This window comes from Miscanthus floridulus, chromosome 10 (genome assembly GCF_019320115.1).
Source record: "Miscanthus floridulus cultivar M001 chromosome 10, ASM1932011v1, whole genome shotgun sequence".
In the NCBI taxonomy this organism is placed as follows: domain Eukaryota; kingdom Viridiplantae; phylum Streptophyta; class Magnoliopsida; order Poales; family Poaceae; genus Miscanthus; species Miscanthus floridulus.
In genome coordinates this window covers 70384454-70412045 of record NC_089589.1, presented here as the reverse complement: position 1 = coordinate 70412045, position 27592 = coordinate 70384454, and the positions used below count along the sequence as shown (strand labels likewise).

The window sequence follows — 27592 nt, the reverse complement described above, 5'->3', positions numbered from 1 at the left end:
GAAGGTAGATTGATCGACAGAGATGCGCATAATCGAGAACAAGAAGGCAACAGAGACACATGAGTTGGACAGGTTCAGGCCGTCAGTATGACATAATACCCTACTTCCGGTGGTCTGTTGGATTGTATTGGCTATCGTATGATATTACGTGTGTTTGGAGGGTGTCCCTGCCCGTCTTATATAGTCCGGGGGGTAGGGTTACAAGTCGGTTAGATCTGAGAGATAACCAAAAAGTAATAATAGATTATAGGAATCATGGGATCGTACGTATCCTAACATATCTCGTAATATCTTTAGGATATCTTCCTGGTGTCTTGCGGGAGGCGTCGAGCAGTGTCGTGCCCCGCATGATTCATCTTGTGGGCTAGCCCGCCCCTGGGGGCGTAGCCCATGTCGTCTGCCATGAGTATCTGGGGTCGTACCCCCTACAACTATTGGACACAGCCTTCATCCATGGTCGATGCTCTGAGTCTACCTCAAAGCACCCTAACATGATGTGGAACGCCACGACAACCTCCTTTCATGCGGCAACGTCCCTCAGGAAGATGGCATCAGCCAACTCCGAATGCGGCCGCACCTCCTCGAACCCCAACCGTACCCACCTCATGAGCTTTAGAGCTTGTTGCTCTAGCTCCTGCTACCCATTGTGACCCACCAGGGATGGCATCGACGAAGACGATATGGACAGTGAGGCATGCTCTAACGACTTCCCCATGAGCAACTCGAGTAGCAGGATGCCGAACGAGTACACGTCGGACTTCTGGCTTGGTGGTTGTGAGCCCCCCAGCGCGCATGCCTCAGGGGCACGATATGCGCTGGACTTGTCCATTAGAGCAGTGGGCCTAGCATACGGTAGTGCGCCACCCATGATGTCGCCGGACCCCACCATGGAGTAAATGTCAGTGCAGCCGGCGATGGTGAGGAGGCAAGTGAGGCCGAAGTCGGTGACAAGCGCGTTGTAGTCGGCATCTAGCAGGATGTTGGAGGGCTTGACCTCGCCATGGACAAATTGGTGTGGGCTGCACTCGTGAAAGTGCGCAAGCCCGCATGTCGCACCCTTGGCGATCCACAGTTGTAGTGTCGGTGTTTCGAACAAACACCGGCTAGTAAATTTATAATTGATGCGCGTTAGGCCCGGATGGTGCGCTAAATGACACAAGGTTTATACTGGTTCGGGCTGAATGTCCCTATGTCTAGTCTATTGCTGCTCATGTTATTAGCACCGGAAAAGGTTCATAGTAGGGGGTACAAACAGTCGAGAGAGGGACTGGTCCCAAGTCTCTAATGGAAAAGATCGAAAGGATGCCAAGAGCTTGGTCGCTGCTTGGCTACGTGTGTGTGTGTTATGCCTATGTCGAACTAGTCTTTGTGTGAGTCGTCTGTCAAAAGTCGGTCCCTTTAGTGGGGAGCCCTGCCCTCCCTTTTATAGACCAAGGGGGGGAGCAGGGGTTACAGATGGGAGAAAGAGGAAAATACCAATGGTATAGAAGGTCCTTCGAAGGATCCGGGTCTTCCTTTTTTCCTGCGCCTGCCCTGCTTAACATGGCAGACTGTGTCAGAAGTGGCGTGTTTGTTGATCTTCATAGGCCATGCCCTGGCCCCATTTAGCAAGTGGGTGCATCCCATCCTATGCCAGCGAACGGTGCGGCGTGCTGGAGAGCCGAGTAGTGACCCCTCGGGGAGTAATCAGGGAAGCAACCATATGCCCATTACTATAGATGATGTGAGTTCTGTCTTGGACCATAGCGGTTGTCGTATGCCGGTGTTGGTATCTGTGCCCGAGGACTAAAGGCGGCGCCTACTACACTGTGGGACAAAAGCCGGCACCCTCAACACTATTTGGGCACTGTTATGAGGAAAAGGGCTTTAAAGCGCCCGTCCCATCGTGTTCTGACGGTGCCTTCCTACAGTCGCACAGGGCATGGCCCTTGACATTGTGGTTGACTTGTACATCCTGTCGTACCCTGTGTTTCGTCTTTAGGAAGGATCAAAGTGCAGTCGCGGGGCAAGGTGGAGCTAGCCCTTAGTCGTCGAGTGAGGTCGAACCTGCCCTCGGGCGTCGGGCGAGGCGGAGTCTTGCTTTTAGCCGTCGGGGAGGCAAAGCCTGGCCCCGGACGTCGGGTGAGGTGGGGCCCGCCCTCAGGCCTCGGGTGAGGTAGACCCCACCCTTAGCCCTCGGGCGAGGCGGAGACTAGCGCTCAGCCCTTGGGCGAGGCGGAGCCGGCCCTTAGCCGTCGGGTGAGGCGGAGCTGGCTCATGGGCATCAGGCGAGGCAGAGCTGGCCCTCAGCCGTTGGGCGAGGCGAAGCTAGCCCATGGGCATCAGGCAAGGCGGAGCTGGCCCACGAGCATCAGGCAAGGCGGAGCTGGCCCACGGGCATAGGGCGAGGCAGAGCTAGCCCACGGGCGTCAGGCGAGGTGGAACCAAACTCTCGTCGTTTGGGCAAGAAGCATAGTAGTGCTCTTGTCCATCTGGGAGTGTTTAACGTTTGATGGTTATTAGTTCCACCTCCTTGGGTACCCTGGTATTAGGTCCCCGACAGTAGCCCCGGGTGATTTGAACCGAATCGCCCGAGGGGTGTTTCAATTTCATCGGTGTTAATTTGCCAAAGGGTGTGTGCAAGCGCACCCGGTGGGTGTAGCCCTCGAGCCCCTAGGTGATTTAGATAGAATCGCTTGGGGGTGTTTCAGTTTCATCGGAGTTAATTTGCCAGAGGGTGCACGCGAGCGCACCCGGTGGGTGTAGCCCCCGAGCCCCCAGGTGATTCGAGTAGAATCGCCCGGGGGGTAGTATCGGACCCTCCACGGGTAAGGCCGTAAGACTTGGTTTTTCATCAACTGGATATTTTTAAGGGAATCGTGGTATCCCGTTCATGGGGATTTCATTCAAGGCCAGCCTGGCTGGGTCTCGACTGCGGATCGAGGCCCCGGTGATGCTTGCGTCCTTGAGTCCTGGTCGTTTGTAGGCCCATCCTTCATCGAGACAGCCCTTGGGCTCTAGGGCCCTAGGCGGGCCAGAAAGAAAGGCTTTGTGACCCATGTTCCCTCGGTGGGAAGAGAGTCCTGGTCTGCCTGGGGAAGGTGAACCGCCCAGGGAAGGCAAACCGCCTAGCACAACTTTCATGGGAAGGGATAGGGATCGTGTGCGCATGTCCTGTGATGTGACGTGGTGGTGTGTCATGGCGGGCTCAGAGATCGAGGTGGACCGTTGCCCTTCTCGCATCCATCGCCCCTATAAAACCACGGGGCTTGCCCCTAGGGTTCCAAACTTTGCCTCGTTGCCCTCACATTCTCAGCCTCCGCCGCCAATCGCCTGAGCTCCTCACACCCGTACTGCTCCCGCCGTCAAACTCACCGCTGCCTTCTTCCCCATGTTGCTCTCGCCATCGCAATGGACTCAGGGTACAGATCCAACATCTCCCCTCAGCGCCTAGAGGGCCTTGTCCGCCGAGGCCTCCTTCGCCCGTTGACCGCCATCGAGGAGTGGCGGCTGCCCAGCGAAGAGGACGAGCCGCAGCCACCTAAAGGGTACGTCGTGTCTTTCGCTCACTTCCATGAGCGGGGATTCGCCATGCTCGCCCATCAGTTCCTTCAGGGACTGCTGGACTACTATTAGGTGGAGCTACAACACCTTACCCCCAACGGGATCCAGCACATTGCGGTGTTCGTCGCCCTGTGTGTGGGGTTCTTGCGGATTAGTCCACACTTTGACCTATGGCGGTATCTCTTCGCCATCAATCTTCTAAAGAGGCAGGTCGAGAAGCAAGAGTTGCACGGGCCGGTGGGGTGTGCTGGCATCCACCTCCGCAACAACTAGGCAGGAGCGTACCCGCTAATGCGTCTGTCCACCTCCAACAAGGGGTGGCATTCACAATGGTTCTATGTCAAGAATGACGCCGCCGCCCCCTTGCTAGTCTTCACTGGGCGCTACATCATGGAGACCCTGGGGTCGTGGGGGTGGGGTGTCACGGGTAAGGAAAAGAAGCACCTCAACGGCCTTCTTGCCACCCTCCGAACTCTGAAGGACAGGGGCGTGAAGGGATTGGGGATTATCGGCGCCTACCATGCGAGGAGGGTTGCGCCGCTGATGGCGCGCGCGCTTCCCCTGTATCAGATGGTGCCCGGAGCATCGTTCGAAGGGACGGCGCTTGCCGATGAAGCGCTCCCTCCCTCTGAAGTGGTGTAGCGCATCAAGGAGGCGATGGAGCCTACGAAGGACTCTGTTGGCGCCATCCTTAACTTCATGTATCCGGTGTCGGGGCATCCCCCAATGCGGCTGGAACCAGGGTTTGTTGACTTCGTAAGTTTTCTTTCCCCTTGCTCCTCTTTTCACTTGAATTTCTGACCCCCTGATGCTAACCTTGGGATAGCGGGAATAGCCAGGGGTACTGTTCTTCAAGGACAGCCCGGCTCTGCTGCCGAAGGACCCAACCCGGACGACAACAAACTGCGCCGTGGCCGGTTGGGTTAAGAAGACGAGGGAGCTCGCGAAAAAGGCGATACAGAAGCAGCAAGCTCATGATCGAGGAGAGGAGACATGTAGTGAAGATGATGACGATGACGATGAGTCTAACGAGGCAATAGCCGGCGTGGATTGCGGTGACCTGGAGGACGAGGACTCGCTGTCCACACAGGGACCCTTCCCGTTCCACGTGGGGGGAAGCGAGTCTGTGAGGACGGTGCAGCTGGGCCTGCCCCTAGGTCTGGTGGGAGCTGATGGATCCACTGTCACCCTTAGGGTGCAGGCGGGGGATCGCTGGATGGGAGGCGACGGATCCGTAGCCGCCCCCGAGGAGCTGATGGAGGGGGGCGGCTCTGATGCCGCGCCCCGTGAGCTGATGGAGGGGGTGGCTCTAGCGCCGCGCCCCATGAGCTAATGGAGGGGGGCGGCTCTGTCACCATGCCCCATGAGCCGACGGAGGGGGGTGGCTCTATCGTCGCACCCCATGAGCCGATGGAGGGGAGCGGCCCAATCGTCGCGCCCCATGAGCCGATGGAGGGGAGCGGCCCTGTCGCCGGACCCTTGAAGACAAGGGAGATGAGCCCCCCTGCCACGGAGCAGGGGGTAGGCTCGAAACGGTCCCGCCCACATGAGTTGGAGCAGGGGTCTGGGGGTTCATCCCCAAAACGTACCCGCCACCCGAAAGCGCCAGAGTATGTCACCGATTCCCCTCGTTTTTCCCTTTTTATTTTTCTGTTCTGACCTTATGCCTTTTTTCCCTTTTGCAGATTCTTGCGATGGGACCACCCTAAGGGGCCGGCGCCTAAGAAGAGCCTTGCCCTTCAGGCAGGATAGATGGTGCTTCCCGACGTCGCCCCTATTTCGGGCAGGAGCGGTGCTGACGTTGCGGCCTCGTTGGCCGGTCCGGTGGTGCCCGTGGTGGCGCCCATGCCCTCGGTGGTTGCCGAGCAGGCGGCCATGATCATGCCAAGCTAGGAGCAGTCGGACGCAGCCGTGGTGGTGTCCAAGGGGGTGACGCAATCCGTGCCCCCGGCGGCCCAAGTGACGGCGCCTGACGCGGGCCGAGCAGAGTCGGATGTAGCCATGGTGGCGTCCGAGGGAGCAGCGCAGTCCATGCCACCAGAGGCCTAGACGGAGGTGGCCGCAACCGTGACAAGCCCCGTGGGATCGGATGCTGCCATGGTGGCATCCGAGGGGGTGGCGCAATCTGTAACACCTCGGGTGTTAGCCTCGCATAACTTGACTTGCATAACATGAGCATGAGCATCAAGCATTCATAAATCATCATTTACAATTGAAACATCTGATCGAAACATATGAAACATTGCTTGTTATTTCGTGTTTCTTGTAACATATGCATATGATCATGTGCAAATAAAGGCTAGTATGTAATGTTGGTCACTATAACACCTTAGCTACACTTAGGTTAACAAAAGGAACCTTGTTCATGAAGGCCACATTTCTTGATCTAGCACTTAAGTGATTTTTCATGTGTTGACCTGGATAGCTATATGAGTGACTACTACATGAAAAGCTTAAATAACCTTGCAAATTACTCAAACATGCTTAGGATATCATCATGAACAACTTTGGTATTTAGTGCTAGGGCTAGTTTGGTCATCTGGTAATGGTTTGAATATGTATCATGATTTCAAAGTGACATGTTTGACTAAAGTTGAACTAGGTGTTAGAGGCCTTGCATGGAGGAGTTCACTAAAGCAATGTTGTAGTGTTTGACATTAGGAACAACTTTTATTTTTGGGTCATCACATGATTCAGCTCCTAACATGTTTGAAATTGGATCACAAGAATCATCAAAATCCTGATTTCAACACTTAACGAAATTTGCTAAGTCGTGAAACCCTGACAGCCTGACAAGCTGACCTTCAGGGCATTATAACTTGAGTTCGGGTGAGAATTAGAATGCGATCCTTGAACAACATTTGAAGCTGGTACATGGGTCTACAAATTCTATTCAGTAAGTTTGCACGAAGGAGCCACCGATTAGCCGGTAAATCAAGTTGAAAACGCGCTGTCAGGCTCGGCCATCGTGTTTCTGACGAAACTGAACGACGCGTTCAGTGGCCGACCGACGGCAGAGTTCGCGCGCCACGTGTCCCCGGCGACGGCCGCGCGTCGTCGTTGCCCTGACCGCGCAGGCCACGCCGCGCCCGAGCGCGCCTTAACGTCGCCAGCGCCCGCCCGAGCCATCCCGCGCTCCCATTTCGCTCCCGGCGCCTTCTCTTCCTCACAGCAGCAGCCGCCGAGCGCCCACCGCTCCGCCGTCGCCATAGCAGCGCGCAGCTCGTGCCTGGCCACTCCCGCACCACCGTGATAGCTCCACCGTCTCCCCAGCACCCCATTGTTTCTCCCCGTGCCCGCTGACAAAGCCCGGTAAGCCACCGCGGCGCGTGTAGGCTCGCCGGAGTTCCGCCGTGAGCCCCGTCGTCGTGGCCACGCCGCCACAGCCCTCCTCCCGCTCCGTTAGCTAGCGCGCTAGGTCCCCCAGCGTTCATAGATGCTTGTCCACGCGTTGATTTGAACCACCGTAGCCCACACCGGCGTTTCACCGTCGACCCGCACCTCCACCCCGCCATGGCCGCCGCCGTAGCCGCTAGCTCCGATGATAAAGCCACCCAAGTAGCTCAATCGATGCGCGAAGTCGAGTAGATCATCGTGTGATGATGTCACCACCGGCGAGTTCGCCGTCAGCGAGCTCTGGCCGCGCCAGCACCGCGCAGCGCCGCTGCCCTGCTCCGTGTCACTGACGCGTGGGGTCCCCTGACCAGCGGGTCCCACCTGTCAGCGACAGCAGTAGTGTAGGCTAACTCATTTTGAATCCAGTTTTTGATTTGTTTTGTTATTTTTGTATCTTTAGTTTGGTAGCTCCTAAAATGGTGAAATAAATATGATTGTGTTGCTTAGGAAGTGTAGTATTTAGGAAAAATATGTTCTTGGTTTCAACAGTAGAAATTTCTGGAGATTTAAATAGGGATTTCAAATGTGCTTTTGAATGCATTCAAATTTGTTTATTTTATATCTAGAGTTCCTGTGCTCCAAAAATTATGAAATTTTTGTGGTAGGCTATTCTTGTTATACATGAGCTTGGATAAAAATTTGAGGACCAGTGCATGTGTAGATCTATAGTTATAGATTTTTCTTTTATAAATAGTTAATCCTTGCATGAATTTTTATAAATTAATTATGAGTCCAAAATTCATGAAATTTGTTGGAGGTGATACTAGTACCATATGGATATTAAGAAAAATAAGAAATCTGTTGCTTGACACTTTTCAATAGGATTTTCCATTTATGATATTTCAAGCCTTGCTTCCTTATCATTTTTGTATAGGATGTTCTACTTAGCAAAATGACATGAAATTTTTATAGTAGTCCTTTGATAGCATTATTAAGGCTCTGTAAATTTTTGAGAATTTATTCAGCACATCTGATATATATTTATTATTTAACCTAGATATCTAAATAAAATGATAAAGGCAATTTAATAAATAGTTTGGGCTTTGCCATTATATTATCTTAACTATGTTTGGTATGCTTAAACTGTTGGTAGGTTCTAGGTTGTCAATTTGTGGATGATTACATAAAGTAGAGGTGCTATTACTTTATATTGCATGTTAAATCATTTCCGGACTGATTCTAGAGTATGAGGAGTTACATGTTGAAACTGATGTAGACTGTAAAAATGGTTAATAACAAAGTTGTAGAAAATTTGATAAGCTTTCCAGAAAGTCCAGGATCACTAGATTTGGAATTGTAGAACTCCAGTTATGAGTGAAACAAGTAGATATTGTTTATGGCATAGTCGATGCTTTGTAGAAGTAGTTAAGTAGTAAGCGAGAAGAGATATGCACCTACTCAACAACGCGATGTACTTGTTAACATTATGCCTTCATAATACTCATACCATACTCATGCATCTAGGATCGGAGGAAGAGATCACGTTGCTGGAATTCGAAGAAGCAGAGGAAGGGAACCAGCAGGAGGATCCGCAAGCCGCAGCTCCCGAAGGCGTGGAGCAGAACCCTGAAGAGCTGCCGGAGTGCCCTGACAATCGCCCTACTTCCTTTCTGCGAGGCAAGCCTCGGAGCATTATAAGTCTCCCAGTAATTTACAACTGTTTACTTACGTATTTATGATTGATGCATTAGGTTATAAGAGTTGAATGAAACCACTTGATGCATGTACATTCCTTGTCCAGAAATTACACCTTTCACCGGTATAGGTCCAGGATCGAATATATGCTTAGCCATGCTTAGACCGGTAGAAGTCGGGTGATTTCCTGTCACCTGCGAGATATAGGTGGATACCGGAGCACGTTTGGTTATAATGGTTATCGTGGAAAAGAACCATGGTTAATGTAAATGGAGACCGGGCGGGATGTCGATAGAAAAGCAACAAGGCATGGAGGTCTTGGGTGTGGATCTATCCCCATCTGTGTCGATCAAGGACCGTACCGTTGTTGGAACTTCTGACAAGATTGAACGCATGCCTCTCACTTAGCTGGCCGGATAATTCGTTCCGACCGCGAAGCCGAGTAATTCAACTCAGGCCGGGAATCGTTCTGTTGTGCGCTCCTTCCGGGGAACGATCAGACTGAGCCCAAGGGCAGGCTTGGCCTGAGCATCCTGGCATCTGGTGTTCCAGATTGTGCGGCGCGGTACGGACCCACGAAATGTGTACCTGAGTTGTACCAAAGGTGACCTAAGACTATCGTGGCTGGTAGATCTGGGTTTGTGTTAGGAATAAATTCCCAGCTGGTAGAAATCGATTCGAATCGCCGTCTCTCCCGGATAGTGAGAAACTTGGCTAGCTCCAACATCGTAGTAACTGTGTTATGAAACATGATGGTTCAGATGAATATGGAATTACAATACCTGCTATGGTTACTATTGGATGCTTCTAAATGATATACCACATGTTTGGCACAGGATAGTTGCTAATCTAGAAATGGTTAGTTGTAATTAACTTGATAAAGGAATCATAATTGTACAACGGGTAATTGCCTTTTTCGCAAAATGTTGTCAAGTTACGTCCACTTCTATAGCCTTGCATGATCCTTGGAGTCATTTTATTTCTGGTTCATGACGGGTAAGTGTAGCTGAGTACCTTCTTGTACTCAGGGTTTATTTTCCCATTGTTGCAGATGGCACTGTGTATCATGGTTATTGCAAGAGTTGCTTCTATCCCGCTGTGGATGAGGAGTAAGCCTTGGGCAGGCTTCCTTAGTAATTCCTATCTTTGCTTTTGTGGATCTTGATCTGGTTTGGCACTGTATCAAACTATGTTGGAAACTTTATCTTTGAACTTATTTGCTTCCGCTTAATTTATCAAACTCGGTTTGTAATAACTTTTATTCGTACTCTGATGATGAAAAGTATCTGTGAACTTTATGTAATATGTGGCATGTATGTTGAATCCTGTACGATCTTGGTTGTTGTAAATCGTTTATCGAGACCCGTCGTGGTACTCGACGGACTACCGGGTTTATATGGGTTCAAGTATGACAGTGCAACCGCTTGCGGATTGCCATTATACTTGTATTCTTATAAATTGGTCGGTTCTGCGACAGCTGGTATCGGAGCAAGATTCAACGTTAATTGTCACAAGTGTATTTAAAAACAAAAGTTTTTGTTTTCCAAAAAACCTTCTCTAGCAACTATTAGTTATATAATAGGTATTTGAAATCTAAAGTGTGCCAATGATCACTTTCCTTATGCCCAAATTAAGGACTATTAGGTGGCTATTTAAGTACTAACATGGGGGTTTTTACTTCGTCGTCCATACGGCGTGCTATAGTATGGATGCCATTCACTTGAGTGGTAATGAATGGATCAAATGCCTCTACGCCAAGGTAAGATGAGGGTATGACCGCAAGATGTGAGCGTGCGGTCGGGAAGAGTTAGCTTTGGTACGGCTGTGTATGCATGCTTGCATGTGTATATGGTACGTATTTAATTGTGGGTTTAAATTCTTAACGGGTAGATTGATACGGAAGTATATGTATGGGTATACATATATGAAAGTATTTACAGTTACATTCTGCATATTTCAATATGGGTTAGGGCTGAAATGAAATTTTATGCAGGTACACTAACAACGAAACGTGTAGCTCGACTAGTTACGATATTTATGAGGAGACGTATGTATGCCACCGTGTCTATCGTTAGAAACAAATTTTTCCTAAGTTTGTGAGGACGTACGGCACGAGCATGCATCATGTTAAAATACCATTCACATAATTACATTTGTTCCTCCCCTTATAAAGATTCTTACTCGGTTATGTAACTCTTATCCATTATGGCATTGTCTCACCAAGGGTACATGTTAATGGTACAGATGGCACGCACCAAGCAGACTGCTCGCAAGTCCACCGGAGGCAGAGCTCCTAGCCGTCAGCTTGCTCCACGTACCCATCAACGTCACACGTTCCTTGGAGAGTTTGGGATGCCTACACTCTTGTGGAGAGTGCTCAGCTATGTAGGTTATCCTGATGGAATGGAACCCCGCTACTTCTGGGCGAACGAGCGGTTGGGAGAAGGTCTCTTAGTTACTGTAGAGGCCGTTGTTCGTCCCCGAGGTGACGATTCTGAGTGGACAGGATGGTGTTATGAGTCGACTGGCAGGACTGCTGAAGAAGCAGCTGGTAGGGCAGCCTTTGGGATCTTGAGGGATATCATGGATCGTTTTCCTCAGGAGCTGGCAGCCGCTTTGGTTGGAGTCTTTCCAAGAGGTAATCCCTCCACTGACTCATGGCAGCAGGCAAGAGGAAGACCCTTGGAAATTGGTGCAGCAGAAGGGCAGAACAGCGATAACCCTGCAATGAGCGCCATGTTTGCAACGATGAGAGTGTTAGATGGAGTTGAGGGTAGCCTCAGACGTGTGTCTAGTGCTCTTGGTCATGCCCGCAAAGACCGACGTCAGCTTCAGAGGGAGCACGACATCGAGATTGAGAGGCTCACCGAAGAGATGACTCGGCTAACTCACCAATGGAATGCAGCCTGGTCCAGGGAAGATGTCCTGAGAGCTCGACAGTTTGAGCTGGAACAGCAGCTGGCCAATGCGGAAGAATACAATGATAATCTACATGAAGAGGTTCATCTACTGCACAATCAGCTCCACCCTTATGTACCACCTGGAGCCGCAGAAATGGATCTAGAGGGGTACGAGGAAGAAGAAGAAGTGGCACCTGAAGAAGAAGTAGAACCTGGGGAGGGAGATGATTCTGCGTCTGACCTCGATAGTGATCATGATGAGGATTAGATCACTTGTCGTGTAGTGGGAAGACTAATGTATCACTTTTATTTATGTAATGGACCTGTAGTTCCAAGTTGGCACTAGTAACCAGACTATCATGTAATGTTAATCGCACGTTTGGGTAAACGTCAATACAATTCCTGTACTTTGTCGTGAATCACGCTTTAAATTGCATGCGATATGAGCACGATAATTGGTCAAATTGGTGATGTCATGTTGCGAGAATGAATTATTATGCCTCTGTTTTTATTGTGCTTTTGAGAATTTCTCCAGTAATTTCAGTTTGGCATGAGTACCTAATTCATCTGCAATCTCTTGGCATCGACCAATAATCGCTTATTGTTGCAACTTCGCAGATGACGCGCACCCGTGCTGGAGCTAGTAGCGGTCAGGATGGCAACCAGGATGACTTGCCACCCCCACCGCCACCGTCTGCTCAGGAGTTCTTTACCCAGTTCTTGGGTAGCCAGAGGACAATGGAAGAAGCCTTGCGCCTCATCGCGCAAAACACTGCTCGTGGCCACCCACCTCAACCAGGGGCCGAGCCAAATCAGCACAGTTCATTTAAGGAGTTTCTGGACACAAAGCCTCCGATTTTCAAGGTGGCTGAGGAACCACTGCAGGCCGATGAGTGGCTAAATACAATCGAGCAAAAATTCCGTCTGCTAAGGGTCACCGAACACCTGAAAGCATAATATGCTTCTCATCAATTGCAAGGACCAGCAGGAATCTGGTGGACGCACTTTCTGTTGTCTCTGCCTGCTAATGCGAGAGTGACCTGGGAACAATTCAAGATGGCTTTCAGGGGACACCATATTCCCCCGAGCCTGATGCGCATGAAAGCAGCCAAATTTATGAGGCTCACTCAGGGAACCAAGTCACTCACAGAATATATGCACGCATTCAACAACTTGTCAAGATATGCTCCAAGTTTCGTGGATACTGAAGAGAAAAAGATTGAGAGTTTCAAGCGAGGTCTGGGTACCAAATTAATGAAGACTATGGCAAACTCCCGATGTGCCACGTACAATGAATTCATTAGTGATGCCTTGACCCAAGAAAATCACAACAACATGCATGCAGTTGCTAAAGGTCGCAAGAGGGCCTATGAGGCCGGTGCATCCGGATCTTTCCAGTCGAAAGCGCCTATCATAGCTAGGCCACAATTCCGTCCACCTGCACCCAAGTTCAGGCCTCCACCACCGAAAGCTCAGAATAATAGGCCACAGAAACCATTTTGTAAGGCGTTTACTATTGCCTTACCAAAAGGAAATGGCAATCAGGACAGCTCCGCCGGATTCAAAAGTAATCAACCTTGTTTCAACTGCAACCAACTGGGTCATTGGTCCAAGGAGTGCCCCCACCCCAAGAGGAATGGCAACCCCACGCAGAACAATCAGAGGCAGGTGAATGCCAGGGCACGTCAGGGACAAGTGCACTATACCGCTGTGGAGGAAGTGCCCGCCGGAGAAATTGTCACGGCTGGTATGTTTCTTGTCAACAAGCATCCCGCTGTTGTTTTATTTGATTCGGGAGCTTCTCATTCATTGATGAGTCAAGCATTTGCATCTAGACATGATCAAGAAATAATAGAAGTAAGTAAAGGGGGTTTTAACATAAGTTCAGCAGGGGGTACTGTTACTACCAAAAAGATAGTAAAAAATGTACTCATTTTGATACAAGGGAGGGAGTACACAACAGATTTGATAATATTGCCAGGATTGTCGATAAGTGTAATCTTAGGCATGAATTGGATGAAGGATCATGGTGTTCTTATCGACACTAGCACCCATACTATCATGTTGAGAGAACCCATGGGAGGGAATGCTTTTCTAGTTCCACTCTCCCGCGAATTCGAACCCCAACATTTAGCCTGTGCTATCCAAGCCACCACCATATGTGATATTCCCGTGGTTTGTGAGTTTTCGGATGTATTTCCAGAGGAATTACCAGGTCTACCACCGGATAGGGACGTGGAATTTAAGATCGAATTAGTGCCAGGTACCGCACCCATATCCAGAAGGCCCTATAGAATGCCACACAATGAGTTAGCAGAACTCAAGGTTCAATTGCAAGATCTATTGGACAAAGGTCTTATCCAACCTAGTTCATCTCCGTGGGGATGTCCAGCACTGTTTGTGAAAAAGAAGGATAAGTCACTGAGGATGTGTGTAGATTACAGACCACTCAATGCTGTGACCATCAAGAACAAATATCCGTTACCCCGCATCGACATCTTGTTCGATCAGCTAGCAAAGGCAAAAGTATTCTCCAAAATTGACTTAAGATTAGGTTACCATCAGATAAAGATCAGACCGGAGGATATACCTAAAACGGCTTTCTCTACTAGGTACGGCTTATACGAGTACTTGGTTATGTCTTTCGGACTAACAAATGCTCCAGCCTACTTTATGTACCTAATGAACTCGGTATTCATGCCCGAACTTGACAAGTTCGTGGTCGTGTTTATCGATGACATACTGATTTATTCAGAAAGTGAGTCAGATCACGAAGAACACCTGAGGATTGTCCTATCCAGATTGAGGGAGCATAAGCTATATGCTAAGTTTAGCAAATGTGAATTTTGGATGAGGAAAGTGCCTTTCTTAGGTCACATTTTATCCAGAGATGGAATCTCAGTAGACCCATCAAAAGTACAGGAGGTCATGGATTGGAAAGCCCCAACTTCGGTGCATGAAGTTCGGAGTTTCCTAGGGTTAGCAGGATACTATCGTCGGTTTATTCTAGACTTCTCAAAGATAGCCAAGCCTATGACCAGACTACTTCAGAAAGATGAGAAATACAAGTGGACACCAGAATGTGAAACAGCTTTTCACACTCTCAGAACTTTGTTGACTACAGCGCCAGTGCTAGCACAACCAGACATTGAAAAGCCTTTTGATGTATTTTGTGATGCATCAGGAATAGGTTTGGGATGTGTACTTATGCAAGAAGGGAGAGTAATTGCATATGCCTCTCGGCAACTGAGAAAACATGAAGTCAACTACCCTACACATGATTTGGAACTTGCAGCCGTTGTCCATGCACTAAAGATATGGAGACATTACTTGTTGGGCAATGTATGTCATATCTATACTGACCACAAGAGCCTCAAGTATATCTTTACCCAGCCAGAACTGAACATGAGACAACGAAGATGGTTGGAATTGATTAAGGACTATAATTTGGAAGTGCATTACCATCCGGGTAAAGCTAATGTGGTAGCCGACGCACTTAGTCGGAAGTCCCATGGCAACACTGTGGAAGCGCTATTGGAAGATGGATTCAACTTGCTACATCCTGCTGTACTACACAATATTACAATCAGTTGTTCGCTTGAGGGCAGAATCATAGAGCTACAGTAGACAGATGTAGGAATAAGTCACATCAAAAGAAAAATGCAAGAGCAAGAAACAAAACATTTTAGATTGGACGAAAAAGGTATATTATGGTTTGAGGACCGACTAGTGGTGCCAAAAGACCGTGAGCTAAGGAATCAGATTTTAGAAGAAGCTCACTCGTCCAAATTGTCTATCCACCCGGGTAGTAGTAAAATGTATCAGGATCTAAGAAACCATTTTTGGTGGACTAAGATGAAGAAAGAGATCGCAGCCTATGTTGCTAGGTGTGATAACTGCAGCAGAGTGAAAGCCGTCCATATGAAAACCGCTGGATTACTTCAGCCATTGCCTATTCCAGGATGGAAATGGGAGGAAATCAGCATGGACTTTATCACAGGCCTTCCAACAACGCCCCAAGGTCACGATTCAATCTGGGTCATTGTTGATCGTCTCACCAAGTCAGCACATTTTGTACCAGTTCACACAACATATCACGCGGGTAAATACTCTGAGTTATATGTTTCCCAGATCGTGAAATTGCATGGAGTACCCAGGACTATAATCTCAGATAGAGGACCACAGTTCATAGCTCGTTTCTGGGAGCACCTACACCAAGCTTTGGGAACCAAGCTAATTCGGAGTTCAGCTTATCATCCGCAAACGTCAGGACAGACAGAGCGAGTAAACCAAATCCTAGAAGATTTACTTAGGGCTTGTGTTATATCTTCAAAAGGTTCATGGGAGAAATGGCTACCTTTAGCTGAATTCTCCTATAACAACAGTTATCAAGCGAGTATCAAGATGGCTCCATTTGAAGCCTTGTATGGCAGAAAGTGCAGAACTCCATTGAATTGGATCGAGCCCGGTGAAAGGAGATATTTTGGTATTGATTTTGTCAATGAAGCCGAAGAACAAGTACGTATCATCCAACAACACATGAAGGCAGCTCAATCAAGACAGAAAAGTTATGCCGATAGAAGAAGAAGACCACTAACTTTTGAAGTAGGTGACTATGTGTACTTGAGAGTATCACCCATGAAAGGTGTGAAGAGATTTGGGATGAAAAAGAAGCTTTCACCAAGATATGTAGGGCCATACAAAATTTTGGAACGAAAAGGAAATGTTGCGTACAGGCTACAACTCCCACCAGAGATGAGTGCAATCTTTGATGTGTTCCATGTTTCGCAGCTAAAGAAATGTCTTCGAGTACCGGAAGAAGCTATTGCACCCACCAACGTGCAACTTCAATCGGATTTGACCTATGAAGAAAAGCCAATTTGAGTATTAGAAGAGATGGAGAGAGTAACAAGGAGGAAGATTATTAAGTTCTATAAGGTGGTGTGGAACAATCATAGTGAACAAGATGCTACGTGGGAAAGAGAAGATTATCTGCAAGAAGTTTATCCCGCCTTTTTCCAAGAATGGTAGGTCTTGCAAATCTCGGGACGAGATTTTTATAAGGGGGAGGGGCTGTAACACCTCGGGTGTTAGCCTTGCATAACTTGACTTGCATAACATGAGCATGAGCATCAAGCATTCATAAATCATCATTTACAATTGAAACATCTGATCGAAACATATGAAACATTGCTTGTTATTTCGTGTTTCTTGTAACATATGCATATGATCATGTGCAAATAAAGGCTAGTATGTAATGTTGGTCACTATAACACCTTAGCTACACTTAGGTTAACAAAAGGAACCTTGTTCATGAAGGCCACATTTCTTGATCTAGCACTTAAGTGATATTTCATGTGTTGACCTGGATAGCTATATGAGTGACTACTACATGAAAAGCTTAAATAACCTTGCAAATTACTCAAACATGCTTAGGATATCATCATGAACAACTTTGGTATTTAGTGCTAGGGCTAGTTTGGTCATCTGGTAATGGTTTGAATATGTATCATGATTTCAAAGTGACATGTTTGACTAAAGTTGAACTATGTGTTAGAGGCCTTGCATGGAGGAGTTCACTAAAGCAATGTTGTAGTGTTTGACATTAGGAACAACTTTTATTTTTGGGTCATCACATGATTCAGCTCCTAACATGTTTGAAATTGGATCACAAGAATCATCAAAATCCTGATTTCAACACTTAACGAAATTTGCTAAGTCGTGAAACCCTGACAGCCTGACAAGCTGACCTTCAGGGCATTATAACTTGAGTTCGGGTGAGAATTAGAATGCGATCCTTGAACAACATTTGAAGCTGGTACATGGGTCTACAAATTCTATTCAGTAAGTTTGCACGAAGGAGCCACCAATTAGCCGGTAAATCAAGTTGAAAACGCGCTGTCAGGCTCGGCCATCGTGTTTCTGATGAAACTGAATGACGCGTTCAGTGGCCGACCGACAGCAGAGTTCGCGCGCCGCGTGTCCCCGGCGACGGCCGCGCGTCGCCGTTGCCCTGACCGCGCAGGCCACGCCACGCCCGAGCGCGCCTTAACGTCGCCAGCGCCCGCCCGAGCCATCCCGCGCTCCCATTTCGCTCCCGGCGCCTTCTCTTCCTCACAGCAGCAGCCGCCGAGCGCCCACCGCTCCGCCGTCGCCATAGCAGCGCGCAGCTCGTGCCTGGCCACTCCCGCACCACCGTGATAGCTCCACCGTCTCCCCAGCACCCCATTGTTTCTCCCCGTGCCCGCTGACAAAGCCCGGTAAGCCACCGCAGCGCGTGTAGGCTCGCCGGAGTTCCGCCGTGAGCCCCGTCGTCGTGGCCACGCCGCCACAGCCCTCCTCCCGCTCCGTTAGCTAGCACGCTAGGTCCCCCAGCGTTCATAGATGCTTGTCCACGCGTTGATTTGAACCACCGTAGCCCACACCGGCGTTTCACCGTCGACCCGCACCTCCACCCCGCCATGGCCGCCGCCGTAGCCGCTAGCTCCGATGATAAAGCCACCCAAGTAGCTCAATCGATGCGCGAAGTCGAGTAGATCATCGTGTGATGATGTCACCGCCGGCGAGTTCGCCGTCGGCGAGCTCTGGCCGCGCCAGCACCGCGCAGCGCCGCTGCCCTGCTCCGTGTCACTGACGCGTGGGGTCCCCTGACCAGTGGGTCCCACCTGTCAGCGACAGCAGTAGTGTAGGCTAACTCATTTTGAATCCAGTTTTTGATTTGTTTTGTTATTTTTGTATCTTTAGTTTGGTAGCTCCTAAAATGGTGAAATAAATATGATTGTGTTGCTTAGGAAGTGTAGTATTTAGGAAAAATATGTTCTTGGTTTCAACAGTAGAAATTTCTGGAGATTTAAATAGGGATTTCAAATGTGCTTTTGAATGCATTCAAATTTGTTTATTTTATATCTAGAGTTCCTGTGCTCCAAAAATTATGAAATTTTTGTGGTAGTCTATTCTTGTTATACATGAGCTTGGATAAAAATTTGAGGACCAGTGCATGTGTAGATCTATAGTTATAGATTTTTCTTTTATAAATAGTTAATCCTTGCATGAATTTTTATAAATTAATTATGAGTCCAAAATTCATGAAATTTTTTGGAGGTGATACTAGTACCATATGGATATTAAGAAAAATAAGAAATCTGTTGCTTGACACTTTTCAATAGGATTTTCCATTTATGATATTTCAAGCCTTGCTTCCTTATCATTTTTGTATAGGATGTTCTACTTAGCAAAATGACATGAAATTTTTATAGTAGTCCTTTGATAGCATTATTAAGGCTCTGTAAATTTTTGAGAATTTATTCAGCACATCTGATATATATTTATTATTTAACCTAGATATCTAAATAAAATGATAAAGGCAATTTAATAAATAGTTTGGGCTTTGCCATTATATTATCTTAACTATGTTTGGTATGCTTAAACTGTTGGTAGGTTCTAGGTTGTCAATTTGTGGATGATTACATAAAGTAGAGGTGCTATTACTTTATATTGCATGTTAAATCATTTCCGGACTGATTCTAGAGTATGAGGAGTTACATGTTGAAACTGATGTAGACTGTAAAAATGGTTAATAACAAAGTTGTAGAAAATTTGATAAGCTTTCCAGAAAGTCCAGGATCACTAGATTTGGAATTGTAGAACTCCAGTTATGAGTGAAACAAGTAGATACTGTTTATGGCATAGTCGATGCTTTGTAGAAGTAGTTAAGTAGTAAGCGAGAAGAGATATGCACCTACTCAACAACGCGATGTACTTGTTAACATTATGCCTTCATAATACTCATACCATACTCATGCATCTAGGATCGGAGGAAGAGATCACGTTGCTGGAATTCGAAGAAGCAGAGGAAGGGAACCAGCAGGAGGATCCGCAAGCCGCAGCTCCCGAAGGCGTGGAGCAGAACCCTGAAGAGCTGCCGGAGTGCCCTGACCATCGCCCTACTTCCTTTCTGCGAGGCAAGCCCCGAAGCATTATAAGTCTCCCAGTAATTTACAACTGTTTACTTACGTATTTATGATTGATGCATTAGGTTATAAGAGTTGAATGAAACCACTTGATGCATGTACATTCCTTGTCCAGAAATTACACCTTTCACCGGTATAGGTCCAGGATCGAATATATGCTTAGCCATGCTTAGACCGGTAGAAGTCGGGTGATTTCCTGTCACCTGCGAGATATAGGTGGATACCGGAGCACGTTTGGTTATAATGGTTATCGTGGAAAAGAACCATGGTTAATGTAAATGGAGACCGGGCGGGATGTCGATAGAAAAGCAACAAGGCATGGAGGTCTTGGGTGTGGATCTATCCCCGTCTGTGTCGATCAAGGACCGTACCATTGTTGGAACTTCTGACAAGATTGAACGCATGCCTCTCACTTAGCTGGCCGGATAATTCGTTCCGACCGCGAAGCCGAGTAATTCAACTCAGGCCGGGAATCGTTCTGTTGTGCGCTCCTTCCGGGGAACGATCAGACTGAGCCCAAGGGCAGGCTTGGCCTGAGCATCCTGGCATCTGGTGTTCCAGATTGTGCGGCGCGATACGGACCCGCGAAATGTGTACCTGAGTTGTACCAAAGGTGACCTAAGACTATCGTGGCTGGTAGATCTGGGTTTGTGTTAGGAATAAATTCCCAGCTGGTAGAAATCGATTCGAATCGCCGTCTCTCCCGGATAGTGAGAAACTTGGCTAGCTCCAACATCGTAGTAACTGTGTTATGAAACATGATGGTTCAGATGAATATGGAATTACAATACCTGCTATGGTTACTATTGGATGCTTCTAAATGATATACCACATGTTTGGCACAGGATAGTTGCTAATCTAGAAATGGTTAGTTGTAATTAACTTGATAAAGGAATCATAATTGTACAACGGGTAATTGCCTTTTTCGCAAAATGTTGTCAAGTTACGTCCACTTTCTACAGCCTTGCATGATCCTTGGAGTCATTTTATTTCTGGTTCATGACGGGTAAGTCTAGCTGAGTACCTTCTTGTACTCAGGGTTTATTTTCCCATTGTTGCAGATGGCACTGTGTATCATGGTTATTGCAAGAGTTGCTTCTATCCCGCTGTGGATGAGGAGTAAGCCTTGGGCAGGCTTCCTTAGTAATTCCTATCTTTGCTTTTGTGGATCGTGATCTAGTTTGGCACTGTATCAAACTATGTTGGAAACTTTATCTTTGAACTTATTTGCTTCCGCTTAATTTATCAAACTCGGTTTGTAATAACTTTTATTCGTACTCTGATGATGAAAAGTATCTGTGAACTTTATGTAATATGTGGCATGTATGTTGAATCCTGTACGATCTTGGTTGTTGTAAATCATTTATCGAGACCCGTCGTGGTACTCGACGGACTACCAGGTTTATATGGGTTCAAGTATGACAGTGCAACCACTTGCGGATTGCCATTATACTTGTATTCTTATAAATTGGTCGGTTCTGCGACACAATCCGCGCCACCGGTGGCCCAAGCCATGGCGCTCGAGGCAGGCCGGATGGAGGAGGACACGGTTGGAGGGTCTTTGGGCGTCGTGGCGGTGGTGGAGAGGACCCGCAGAAGGTTGTCCCTAGCCCTGTTGTCAGGGGGCAACCGCTCCCCCGTGTGGGGCGAGCCGCCGCTCTAGTGGATGGCCGCCCAGGACCCAACGTCGGTTCTTTTCTTGCTCAACGATGCTTCCAAGAGCATGGAGCGGGAGAATCTTGACATTGGGTTCTCAGCTGTGATGGATGCCATGAGCCAGGCCAGTGGTGCCCTGCGCGAGATCCTCGTTCCTACTGGCCAGGTATCTGCTTAATCTTCTCCCTTGTTTTCTTCTCTCTTCACATATTTTTGTGTTTTCGTATTTTTGGTACCGGTCTTCTTTTTAGTGTATCATTGCTCGTAGCTGAAACAAATCCTAGTTCCTCCGTGAGCAAAAGGTGGAGTGGGACCATCTTACCGAGGAGGCCTGGCTGTGAGGAGATGTGGGTGCGCAGCTTGCTGCCACCCAGCAGCGGGAGTCCGAGGCACATCAGGACGCGGAGGAGATCCATGGGATGTTTGGGGACTTGTCGATGAGGGTGAAGCTGGATGAGGAGGCGGCCGCCAGGCTTCGAAAGGAGCATGATGAGCTGCTACAGAAGGATGCCATAGCTAGTGAGCAAGCCATCGAGCTCCTAGCAGAGCTAGAGATGGAGCGGGACCTCAAGCTAAAGGCTAAGGAGAGGTCCACGGCGTTGCAACAGAGGGCGGACCGAGACACCGAGGTGATCGCCCGGTTGCGCGAGGAGCGGGACGAGCTATGCAGGACCGAGGAAAGACTTTGCTCGGAGCATAGCACAGCCCGTGAGGATCATGACCGGGCCATCCAGGAGCATGACAAGGCGTGTCGGGTGGTCGACTCCCTCCGGTCGGATCTTAGAGCTGCGGTGAACCGAAGGTTGGACGCCAAGAGCGTCGCTGCCAGGTTGGACAAGGAGCTCACCGAAGTGTGAGGGATCCTTTAGACCGAGAGTGATGAGCACAACCTTCTGCAAGTCGCTGTCGGGGTGGTCATCGATGCCCTGAGGGTGGTGCAGCCGGTGGAAACCAGTGCGCTCGTGGCTCGTGCCATGGGTATCATGACGCGGGTGGGCCAACTTGAGGAGGACGTCTTTCACACTGGGATCACCCAAGCCTTCGCTGTCGCCCATTCCCATTATGATCGGGAGATCAACCTAGAGGTAATGAGCCAAGGCTTTGCGCTTGTCTATGAAGACGCTGAGCTAGACAAGATGGAGAGGGCGGTGACTCCCCTCGCGCGGAACCTGGTGAACAGGATAAAAGAAACGGTTCTCCCTCCGCAGAAGTAGTTAGTTGAATCAGTTCGATAAACATTTATCCGTAATATGTGAACAAGTGTCGGTGCTTTTGTGTCTGAAAATGGATTCGTGGCTTTGTTTCGCAATGTCGTTTCGTTTCGTTTGTTTGATCTTACATTCTTCACTTTTTGCGATGAAAAAAGTTTTACGCGATCGACCCTTCCGTTTGTTAAGACCGTAGGGCCCGAGGTGTTTAGGGGAAATTTTGATTATGCTGGTGAGCAAAATTACTGTAGCCGTCTGGGAATGGGCTTTTTGCGGTCTTACCAATCTATTCCCCCCGAACCTTGCCACCAGTCTTGATGCGAGAAAGAGATCTGATGTAATGACTTTTTCAAAAAAGAAAGGAGGTACCCGTACCTTTATTAGCCCCCGAGTGAGATCCGACCCCTTGCGATTGCTAGGGTCAGATGTTACTGGAGACCGGAGCGAGGGAAGCAAACTTACGTTTGTATTCGCTCGTACCCCTTAGGATTTTGGCGATCGCTCCGTGACCGTGCATTTAGTCTTTACTGCTGGCTCGGCCTTCCCCGAGCCCCTGCGCATGGTGGGGATTTGGTTGAGGGCCGACCTATTTCGTAACGTTCATCCCATCCGCAATTCTTCATAATTTAGATGGATTGGGGCGGTGTCACTTGCCTTGGTGGCTCAAATGACATGCCTGATGAGCTCGCTAATGGAGGTGTTCGGGTGAAACCCGATCTTGCTGCTTTGCGACAGGGTCAGCAAAAGCCCTCGGGTGGGGTTTCGTTACTCCTTGACCTGCCTTCCAATAGATTCCCCCTCAATGGGGATTCTATGGGCTCGGCAGGAGGCCGGATTGAACTTAGAAGGTTGTGATGACCCTGTCCGCCTTAATGCCGGATGAGCGAAGGCCGCTAAGGCTCATCTGTGTTTTCTCCCTGGCTCTTGTTTGACGCGAGGCGGCCTTAGACCTTTTGCGGGTCAGCCTTCGAACCTCGGTCTTTTGATCTCGGATCGAGCGGCTCAAGTCCTCGAGCCCTGTTAGGGTCTGATAGGGGTCGGCTATGTTTTGCGCGTTACCCCATCCTCGGTTTTCGCAACCGGAGGGGCTGAGTTGACGACACTTGCCTCGACGGCTCGAGTATCGCGCTCAATGAGCTCACTAACGGGTACATTCGTGTGGAATCCGGGTCCATCATTTGCTGACGGGGTCGGCAGAGCCCTCAGGTGGCACTCCACTACTTCTTAACCCGCCTCCCGGTAGATGCCCGAGCCGTTCGATAGGCTCTGATGGCCCGCTGGCCTCTCTTCGGTGGAGACTCTGTGGGTTTGGCTCGAGGTTAGAATCAAACAAGAAAAGGTCAAGATGTCCCTGTCCGCTTCTGAGCGGGGTCGGGCAGGGCCGCTGGGGCTCATCTCAGTTATTTCTCCCTGGCTCTGTTTGACGCGAGGCGGCCTCGAGCCCTTCACGGGCCAGCCTTTGAACCTCGGTCATTTGTCATTTCATATCAAATGAGGCGACTGCCACTTCATGACGCGACATGAAGCGTTTGGGATGCAGCAACTGCATAAGTTTTATGTATGATTTAATTGAAATGAAAGCGAGGGTCGGTTGTGTTACCTTGGTGGTATGAGCGATGAGAAGCTCTTATCAGATACGTCCATGTGGGGTTCGAGTCCAATGTTTATGATGGGGCTGGCATGACCTGCATGAGCATCATGATTTTTCGTTTCTGTCTCTCAGTGGCGATTCAAGCCGTACGATTTATTTTTAAGCGATCTAGCAGCTTCCCCCCGAAGGGGGTTCTGCAGGTGGACCCCTCCAAACTCCTCTTAGGAAGGCAGGAGCTAAGGCTTGTGATGTGGGGAACTATGAATGAGATTATGCTGGTGAACAAAAACACCATAGCTGTTGGGGCGTAGGGTCTGGTGGTTCGTCCAGTTGTATTCAATGTTTTATACCCACACGCCATGCTTCCGGCTTTTAAACATAAGGAGGGGTCGGGCGAAGAGGATGTCTAAACAGGTAGACACTCTTGGCAGCCCCCGAGGGATGTCCGTGCCCCTGCCATTGCTGGGGTCAGAAACTCGGTAATGAAATGAACACACAAAGTAAGGAGGCCGAGGTGCTTATCTTTTAGTGGTTTGTTCATTCGTCATTCTACCTGGGCCATCCGCTTGACCCAAGAGGCCCGTTGGGCTCCCCCGGACAGGGGTTCAGTTGTCGGGTCATTCCGCGGTCTTGCTTGGGGAAGCAGAGAGTCGCCTATGTGCGGGTGCGCGCTAGTTCTCGCGTCCGGTGTGTGGTGGTGGGCCATGCCTAGGCAATGTTCTGCTTGACCAGGTGGCGTCTCATCGACTAGGGTGCATCCCGTCGATCTAGGTGCATCCCCTCGGGTTCCTATCAGCATTGATTTCCCATCTGCATTGAATAGGGGAAGGTAGAGAGTTGTTTGTCCCCACCTTTTGCCTTTCCTTAGCCGCTGTGCCTCTTCCTTAAATAGGGAGGGGGAGGGGAGTTCTCATCCCACTTCTTAGCCTGCCTCTGAGCCGCTACCTCTTCTTCTTCTCCCTTTCCACCAAATGCATCCGTGCGTCACGGCGGTTCCTAAGTGAGGGAGGGTAATGCCTGAGAGAGAGAAACTCACTGATCCGCTCGTGATTCTGGAGCATGATGTTGAGCTAGAGGTCACCCAATGTAGATGAGATGGTGCGGGTCGCCTTTGCCGAGAAGGGGTCGCTGTCGTCGAAGGAGGAGGGGCACTGGAGGGTGACGAGCATCATTGGCCTCGCCGTTGTTCGTTGTGGCCTTCCTTCAGCGGCAGGCGCCCCCCGTTCAGACGTCGTTGTCGGGGTTGCGGCTCATGATGATGGCATAGTCACCAGATGCCCCGGCGGAGGTGCCATTGTCAGGATCGCGGCTGATGACGATGGCGTAGTCCCCGGATGCCTCGGCGGAGGGGCACCACAGTCGCCGGCATGGTGCTCGACGTTGCAGATGATGGCGCCTTCGAGGATCTTGTAGAGCGGTGAGACGTCGCTGATGCAGAGTGTGGTGCGGCGGCCACAGTAGATGAACTAGCCCATCTACATGCTCAGATGTTGCCGATGGAGAGCGTGGCGCGACGACCACAGTAGTACTCGTAGTAAAGCTAGGTAGAGACTGTAATTGAATAAGCTTGTGGGGGAGCCCCCGAGTGAATAGTCCTTTGAATTTTAAGAGTACATTAGTCCTTTTCGTGATGAAATCACTTTGTAAGTGGTGAATTTGTGCAAAAATGAACAAATTTTCATCTTTTGTTACGGCAAACAGCTTTTCAGCTTCCTCTTTTTGTAGAAGAGGTTTCGGTGCCCTCCGACCCTTCCCATGGTTCAAGTTGCAAAAAACTAGGAGTGCGGGTGAATTAATTCTGATTATGCTGGTGAGCAAAGAGGTCATAGCAGCTGGGGTGTGGGTCTCCCGCAGTCCTACCAGTTTGTACTCAGAATTTGTTCCCGAAATCTTAGTCCTTAGGACTTGTTATGAGAAGAACAGAAAACTTAGAGAATGTTTGCAAAGATAACATAGGAAATGTTTGCAAGATAAACGTACTTGTATCATTTGTATCAGCCCCTGAGTAAGATCTGACCCCTCGCAATTTGCAGGGATCGGATGTCACTAAAGATCAGGATTTGTAAAGACAAAAACTGATAAGGAAAAGTATGCATTTATTTAAGGGTAAAAATGGCATAGCTGTTCGATGTTCCAGGCGTTGGTGAAGACCTTGCTGTCGATGGTTTTCAACTTGTAGGCACCTAGATGGAGTACTTCCGCGATGACGTATGGCCCTTCCTAGGGTGGGGAGAGCTTGTGGCGGTCCTTGTTGCTCTGTACGTGGCGGAGAACAAGGTCCCCGATGTTGAAGGCTCGGTCCCGCACCCATCGGCCATGGTACCGCCGTAGCGCCTGCTGGTACTTGGCCGAATGGAGGAGGGTGATGTCGCGGGCTTTGTCTAGTTGGTCCATGGCATCTTGGTGGGATGCCTCAGCTCCCTGTTCGTCGTATGCTCTGATTCTTGGCGCTCCATAGTCGAGGTCCATTGGGAGAACGGCCTCGAAACCATAGACCATGAAAAAAGGTGTGTAGCCGGTGGCCCGACTAGGAGTTGTCCTTAGGCTCTAGAGCACCGCCGGGAGCTCAACAACCCAGCGCGTGGCGAACTTGTTCAACCGGTTGAAGATCCTAGGCTTAAGGCCTTGTAGGAGCATGCCATTTGCGCGCTTGACCTGCCCGTTCATCAGAGGGTGCGCGACGGCCGCCCAATCGATCCGGATGTGTTGTTCATCGTAGAATCGAATGAATTTCCTACTGGTGAACTATGTGCGGTTGTCTATGATTATGGAGTTTGGTACTCCAAAAGGATGGATGATGTCGAGGAAGAATAGCACAGTCTGCTCGGATTTGATCGTGGAGATCGATCGAGCTTTGATCCATTTTGTAAACTTGTCTATGGTGACAAGTAGGTGGGCGAAGCCCCCAGGCGCCTTTTTGAGTGGCCCAACCTAGGTCAAGCCCCTAGACCGCAAAGGGCCACATAATGGGGATCATCTAGAGTGCCTGGGCCAGGAGGTGAGTTTGCCGAGCGTAGTACTGACACCCTTCGTAGGTGCATACGATTTGCTCAGTGTCGGTTACTGTAGTGGGCCAGTAGAAGCCCTGTCGGAATGTGTTTCCAACCAAGGTCCTTGGAGCAGCATGGTGACCGCAGACCCTACCATGGATGTCGCTCAGCAAAAGTCTTCCCTATTTGCTGGGGATACAGAGCTACAGGATCCCGGTGTGGCTCCATTTGTAGAGTTTGCCCTCTACAAGAATGAAGGACTTGGCACGACATGCGAGCCATCGAGCTTTCGTCTTGTCCGTTGGTAGTGTGTCACGGAGGAGGTAGTTGAGGTAAAGCGATCTCCAATCGTTCAGAGGGTCGGGCTCTGCTGCTGGATCCTCTTCAAGCTCCATGACCTCGGGGTCGGACGGAGTAGTTGGCGTGTCGGCCCTCAGGGCCAGATCAGATGGGCCATCGTTGGCCCATTCCGACCCCTCATAGCACACCGAGGGCTTGTGTTGATCACTAGCGAAGACACCCGTTGGCACTGGCTCTCGGCCGGATGCTGCTTTCGTGAGCGCGTCAGCCGCTTCGTTGAGGCGCCTTGGGATGTGATTGAGTTCGAGGCCGTCGAATCTGTTCTCCAGCCATCGAACTTCTTGGCAGTACGCCGCCATCTTGGCATCATGGCAGCTCGACTCCTTCATGACTTGGTTGATTC

The 27592-nt window shown here is 49.3% G+C and overlaps 1 pseudogene; it reads right to left on the bottom strand.

Annotated features, from left to right (window-relative positions):
- Positions 1-364: 364 nt before the first annotated feature.
- Positions 365-27592, bottom strand: part of LOC136488821 (receptor protein kinase-like protein ZAR1) — a 77553-nt pseudogene continuing 50325 nt past the window's right edge.